Genomic DNA, 7,500 nt, shown 5'->3' on the forward strand with positions numbered 1-7,500 from the left:
GTGGAATATATAGAAAATGAAATGGGTGGGAGTGGTTTGTATGCCTTTTTCTTTTTGGTTACCCCCCGTGTAGAGGGAAAAAGCCTTTGGTATATTTATGTATGTATCAATATTATTGTTTTATTTTATTCTATATTTCTATGTTATCACATTCTCATCTTTTATTCTCATTTTCTAATTACCTAGTTTTCGTTTTACTGAAAAACATTAATTTCATTTACTTTCTTCAACCATTTCATTATCAATTCTTGATCCGAATTGTTCCCTGTCAATCTATAATCTTTTCCCTATCGTATCAAACGTAAGAATTTTCTTCTTTCTGCTAATTTACTCACTCCTCATTCCGATGGCTGATAAACATATTAAAATTTACTTTACAGTATTTTCAAAGACGAAACCAGAAAAGTCAAATTCTGAAATGATAAAATCCTCGCCGTCACCTTTTCAGTCAGTCATGTTTTAAAATCACACTTCAGTCACAAGATCTAATTTTCACATTTTCCTTTTCGTTTTTCCTTCTACCAATATCTTTGATCACCTTTCATCATTTCTATGTTCTGCATACTGAGCTAGTCTTCCATTTATCGCGATAAGGATTTAAGTTCCACCGATTGTACTTTTTCTTTAATAATTTCAGTTTCTTCCAACAATACTGTTATTCCATTTGATACTAGCGTGTTTGCGTGGGTGCGTGCGTGCGTGTATGTGTGTGTATGCGTGTGTGTGTGTGTGTGTGTGTGTGTGTGTGTGTGTGTGTGTGTGTGTGTGTGTGTGTGTGTGTGTGTGTGTGTGTGTGTGTGTGTGTGTGTGTGTGTGTGTGTGTATTTGTGTGTATGTGGATTTGTGTGTATGTGCGAGCTTGCGTGAGTGTATGCGTGTGTGCGTGTGTATGGATAGAAAGATAAAGAGACAGACAGACAAAGAGATAGATAGACAGAGAGAGAGAGAGAGAGAGGGAAAGAGAGAGAGAGAGAGAGAGAGAGAAAGAGAAAGAGAGAGAGAGAGAGAGAGAGAGAGAGAGAGAGAGAGAGAGAGAGACAGCCTGATCCTGAGAACTAAGGAGAATGAGAGACACAGACATATGGATAATTAATAAGAAGTCAACAACCCGAGAGCAATCAAAAGGGACGTGGAAAGGGGAAGCATCATCAAGTGAATGATAAGGAAACGGGCGTCTTATGAGCGATGCAAAGTGAACCAAGTGATAAACGAGCAATAAAGAAGTAGAGGGGAGAAGGTGATTAGACCTCGTATTAATTGGCTATACGATCATACAGAGACGGGGTCATGCTATACTCGTGCCGATTGATGCCAAGTACAAATCTCCCGAACTATTTGATCTTGCGTGATGGAACTGTGCTTTCGTTGTCCTCTTCACCTCGTTATGATAGGTTCTTAGAGAAACGCAGCTAAGTCAATTGGAATGAAATTTTACAGGAAAGTGAATCAGTAGATTTTGTATGATTATATTAATTACCAAACGATTAGTTTCATGTAATATATATATATATATATATATATATATATATATATATATATATATGTATATATATATATATGTTTAGTATATATATATATAGTATACATATATATATATATATATATGTATGTATATGATAATAAGAACACGGGTACGTATGTTCACTTATGCAAAGTAGACCACTTAGAAAAAGAAACTAACGAAGCAGAGCGCTTTCGTATATTACATCTTTAGTGCAAAAAGTACTGAAGGTGTAATATACGAAAGCGCTCTGCTTCGTTAGTTTCTTTTTCAAAGTGGTCTACTTTGCATATATATATATATATATATATATATATATATATATATATATATATATATATATACACTCAAGTACATGTTAAATTTGTACTATAACATGCAAGAAGAAGAATTGATAACAAGAAAGGGATATAAGATAAGTAGTAAACTCGTAAAGATGAACTAGAAGAAGAACGGAGGAAACAAAAAAAAAATCTACGAGATAAGAAACGTGGAATTAGGAATGCCCGGCAGAACAAAGCGAGCTCGAGAAAAGAGATTAAAGAGGCTGTACCAAGAAGGTATTGGTAGGAAAAGAGAGCTAGAGAGCAATTGTAATCGATAGAGGAATCATAAGAAAGTTGAAAAAAAGAGTTTTTAGCTCACGGAAATAGTCTCGACATTTCCGTTAAAATAGATGAGTTTAGCGGTATTCATGGGCGATACTGAGAAATTCCATTTTGTTGTAAAAAAGAAACTTCTTTCTCGGCAATAAGGTTAAACCTATCTTTCTTCGAGTCTAAAGATCTCAGTATTTACTTTCACAGTCTCAGGCAAACTTATCAAGTTGAGGAAAAAAGAATTGGAAAAATTAAGAGGGGCAACAGACATAAAAGTTTCTAAACAGCGAGAGAAGACAGAAGCAGGAGTTAAGCAGACGGATTGCAAAGAAAACGGGCGGATCTATAACGAAGATGAAAGGTTGAGATAAAATATACGAACCTTTCCCTTACATTCCGAATAGTTTTTTCAACTCTTTCGTCATATTCCAAAGCAAAGATTCCTCAAGAAGACAAAAAACCTACACCCATAGACACTTACAAATGCTTGTGTGTGTGTGTGTGTGTGTGTGTGTGTGTGTGTGTGTGTGTGTGTGTGTGTGTGTGTGTGTGTGTGTGTGTGTGTGTGTGTGTGTGTGTGTGTGTGTGTGTGTGTGTGTGTGTGTGTGTGTGCTTGTGTGTGTGTATGTTTATGCATGTGTATGTTTATGCATGTGTATATGATAGAGTGAAAAGACTATTCAACAAATTCACCATAGAAATGCGTTTTCCGGAACAACGAAAGTCAAACCCGTGGCTCGGAATCGAACCGGGGCTCGTTTTGAATTCTAAATGCTCAGGATGTAAATCACCCCTCTAATACCCATTCGGTCAATCACCCTCAACTGCTGTCTACCGAAAATTGAGTATAATGGGTTCATTCAATTTCCGAATGATTTTGCTCCAATTCTGAAGAGTGGCTTTCACCACCAAACATAGGGTACCGGATCAAATGTTGTGATTGTATGCACGTGCGAGGTTGTGTGTGTTTGTGTGTGTGTGTGTGTGTGTGTGTGTGTGTGTGTGTGTGTGTGTGTGTGTGTGTGTGTGTGTGTGTGTGTGTGTGTGTGTGTGTGTGTGTGTGTGTGTGTGTGTGTGTGTGTGTGTGTGTGTGTGTGTGTGTGTGTGTGTGTGTGTGTGTGTGTGTGTGTGTGTGTGTGTGTGTGTGTGTGTGTGTATGTGTGTGTGTGTGTGTGTGTTCACCTTGGTCTTTGGATCACGTGTTGGACTCGTGATCGACAGCTATTTCCATCAAGGAAGAGAGCTCAGAGCTCGTTTGCCCTATATTTGGTTAATGCTATGACATTACACACACACACACACACCCAACTCCCCGCCCACGAGAGTCAGAGTAACGACCCGAAGCACAGCGATACCGAAATAATTTCGGCCCTGAGCAGGATTCGAACTGAGTACTGCGAACACCACCGTACTCCCCAGTCCAGCGCTCTACCAACAGCGCCACCGAGTGTGCGTGTGTGTGTGTGTGTGTGTGTGTGTGTGTGTGTGTGTGTGTGTGTGTGTGTGTGTGTGTGTGTGTGTGTGTGTGTGTGTGTGTGTGTGTGTGTGTGTGTGTGTGTGTGTGTGTGTGTGTGTGTGTGTGTGTGTGTGTGCGTTTATCTGTAGGTGTGAGTGTGTGTATGTGAATGCGCGCCCACGTATGCATCACCGTATGTGCACGAGTTTGCGTGTGTCTGGCTTCGTGTATGAGCGTGCGTGCGCGCGCGCTCGTGCGCTCTGGGTACAATACTGGAAGTTATCAGAGTGGAAAACAGATTGGCTGAAATAAAGTTTAGCTCGCGTTTGGGAATATACCCAGAATACTTAGAGTGAAGGAGTCTTTAAAGATAAAGATTCTGTATCCCGTGTTCATCTTCCAATACTTGTGCAGCTGAACAAGAATACGAATCGAATATACGTTCCCCCAAGGTTTAGGTACACTAAGTTAGTTTAGATTTCATGAATATTTCCTCAGAATCGATAGGACATCGCGTAGCTTTTGGACTTACTGTGGTTTCGAATTCGCGGAGTGAGATGATCTCATAGTTCAAATTTTAGCCCAATGCCAAACTCTAGAGTAACGTTTCCTAACCTTTTCCGACCATAGCACCTCCTGTTGTCATGTCTAAGCAGTCCATCACCCCTATCTTGTTACTAGAAGGATAAAAGAAAGTGAAGTGTACTGCTTGAGGATTTATTTCCTTAACTCCTTAGAAACGAAATAAATTGACAATATTGTTTGTAGAAGAAATAAGAACACCCTAGAAAAATAAAATAGCGTGGAAAAAGTCAAACATGCACAACTGGGTGATCGATGATACTCGTACGTATGTGAAAGTAATTTTTGTGTGCATCAATTCCCAGCATCCCCTATAATTGATTTCAGCACCCCAGGTTGGGAAACGCTGCTCTAATTATAAAGGATTACAAAGGCGGAGCATGCCGACAGGAGACCTTTTCGTACATAACTAGGTCGGATACGAAAAATTATAATAATGATGATTACATATATTATATATATATATATATATATATATATATATTTATATAAATATATATATTTATATACATATTTATATATATACATATATATATATATATATATATATATATACATATATATAAAACAAAATAAATAAATGTATAGGTATAGTGAAATACTAAACAAACTGTTAGATAGTATACAATAATAAATTGACAGATAACTAATAATAAATGAAAATCAAACAAACAGACAAATATGCACAATAAACAAATAATATGAAACAAATGACAGTCATTACAGCATCTTGCGTAGGTGTTTATCGAAACGAATATTAAAGTTTCGAACTGAACTATATTGCACTGCCTCTGCAGGAAGTTTATTCTGTTCATTAACTACACGGCTGGCGAAGTTGTTTCTACCCACTTCCAAATTAAATATATTTCCCGACAGCTTGAGTTCATTATCTCTTGTCTGATTCTCATTCAGTATGAAAATTTTATCACTTTTGATGTTGTCAATTCCCTGAGCAGTACTTCTTAAAGTTTTTTTGGTACCGATACCCCAAGGTCCAATTCCAAGTCATTCTGATACGCCCTCTCCAATATTACCTCAATACTCTCGACTTTTAAAATTTCAATTTATTGTAAAAAAAAAAAATAGAGAGAGAAAACAGGACGGCTATGAACAAACAGATAGATTCTTGGGACTCTATTTCTATTTTCAGTAAATAGATTAATAAACTACATTTCTTGTGCAAAATATTTTCCAAGATGCCTTTTCTAATACTCACAAGAACTGGTTTCAATACCCCCTGGAGAGTATTGAGGCACTACTTTAAGAACATCGGCTCTAGAGTGACCTTTCTGTGACCTGACCCAGCCGAGTGACCCCGGCAAGCGTTGACCTATCTTAGAGATAGGTCACAACTGTTCACTTCTCCTCGTGACCTCACATTAAGGTCGCTTTCTATATTTAAAAACGCTCGACCAACGCATTTGTATAACGTCCCAAATGATAATGCAGAAAGATGTATACAATGTCTTGGTTTCTGTTGTGTTATTCTTGTTTTTGTAATTCATATTTTATTTTATGTATTTTCTGCCCAATGTAATCTCTACATTTCCCGTACACACAGGCACATACACAAGTACACACACGCAAACACAAAAACTCACACGCAAACACAAATGCAAAAACGCAGACACAAACCCTTACACACAAACACAAATACACACATGCAAACACAAATACATAATGCAAACGCAGACACAAATACACACACGCAAACACAAATACACACACGCAAAACCAAATACACACGCACAAACACAAGTACACACGCGCAAACACAAGTACATACACGCAAACACAAATACACACACGCAAAAACAAATTCACGCACGCAAACACAAATTCACGCACGCATATACATACACGCAAACACAAATACACACACGCAAACACAAATACACAATACACACACGCAAACACAAATACATAATACACACGCAAACACAAATACACACTCGCAAACACAAATACACACACGCAAACACAAATACGCACACGCAAACACAAATACACACACGCAAACACAAATACATACACGCAAACACAAATACACAGGCAAACATAAATACGCACATGCAAACGCAAACACACACACGCAAACACAAATACATACACGCAAACACAAACACACATACGCAAACGCAAATACACTATGTAAACACAAATACACTCACGCAAACACAAATACAAACACGCAAACACAAATACATACAGGAAAACACATATACACACCCGCAAACACACATACACACAGGCAAACACAAATATACACACGCAAACATACGTTCACATACACAAAATGGATGATTTACAGGAGGAAAGAAGGAAAAGAGAAGAAGGAAAGCAAAGAGAGAGGAAAGAAGAAGGAGGATAAAGAGGAGGAGGTAAAGGAGAAGACGGAGGAAGAAGAGTAAAAGGAGGAGGAGGAAGAGGGAGAGGGAGAAAAGAGGAATGATGATGAAAAGAAATATGAGAATGTGCATGAGGAGGAGAAAGAAGAAGAGGGAAAGGAGAAGGAAGTGGAGAAGGAGGAGGAGAAGGAGGAGGAGTGCAAGCTAGAAAATTAAAGTGAAGAGATGAAGTTGGAGGAAATGGAGGAGAAGGACGAGAAAAGGGAATAAGGAGGACGAGAAAGAGAAAAAAATGTGAGAAAAAATAAGAGAAAAGGGAAGAAAGAGAAATAGTCTTAGGAAGAAAAGAAGAAGTAGAAGGAAGAGGAAGAGGAGGAAGAGGAAGAGGAAGAGGAAGAGGAAGAGGAAGAGGAGGAAGGGGAAGGGGAAGGGGAAGGGGAAGGGGAGGAGGAAGGGGAAGAGGACGAGGAAAAGGACGAGGAAAAGGACGAGGAAGAGGACGAGGAAAAGGACGAGGAAAAGGAAGAGGAAAAGGAAGAGGAAGAAGAAGAGGAGGAGGAGGAGGAGGAGGGGGAATAGAGTAATAGGCGGAGACGAAGAAGGATGAGAAGAAGGAAGTGGATGAGTTAGCGAAGAGTGGGGAATGAGTGGGTGGTTTGGCTGGAGGCAACGGGGGAATGGATGAGACGAAGGAGGTGGAGGGGAGGTGGGGAAGGTGGGGGGACGGTGATACAGAGGTCGTTTAGGGTCAGAAATGCATAAACTCGGGAGGACATCTCGGCTGTAATGCAATTCGTAGGCCACAGCCTCCGTATTTGACTGAATTGCTTCATTTGGCAAAGCGACAGATGCCACTGGTAGATATACGTGTATATATACATATATATATATATGTATATATATATATATATATATGTATGTATATATATGTATGTATATATATGTATGTATACATATGTATGTATATATATATGTATGTATATATATGTACGTGTATATATACATATATATATA

The sequence above is a fragment of the Oratosquilla oratoria genome, chromosome 8 (genome assembly GCF_046742065.1).
Source record: "Oratosquilla oratoria isolate Oo_2021 chromosome 8, ASM4674206v1, whole genome shotgun sequence".
NCBI lineage: Eukaryota > Metazoa > Arthropoda > Malacostraca > Stomatopoda > Squillidae > Oratosquilla > Oratosquilla oratoria.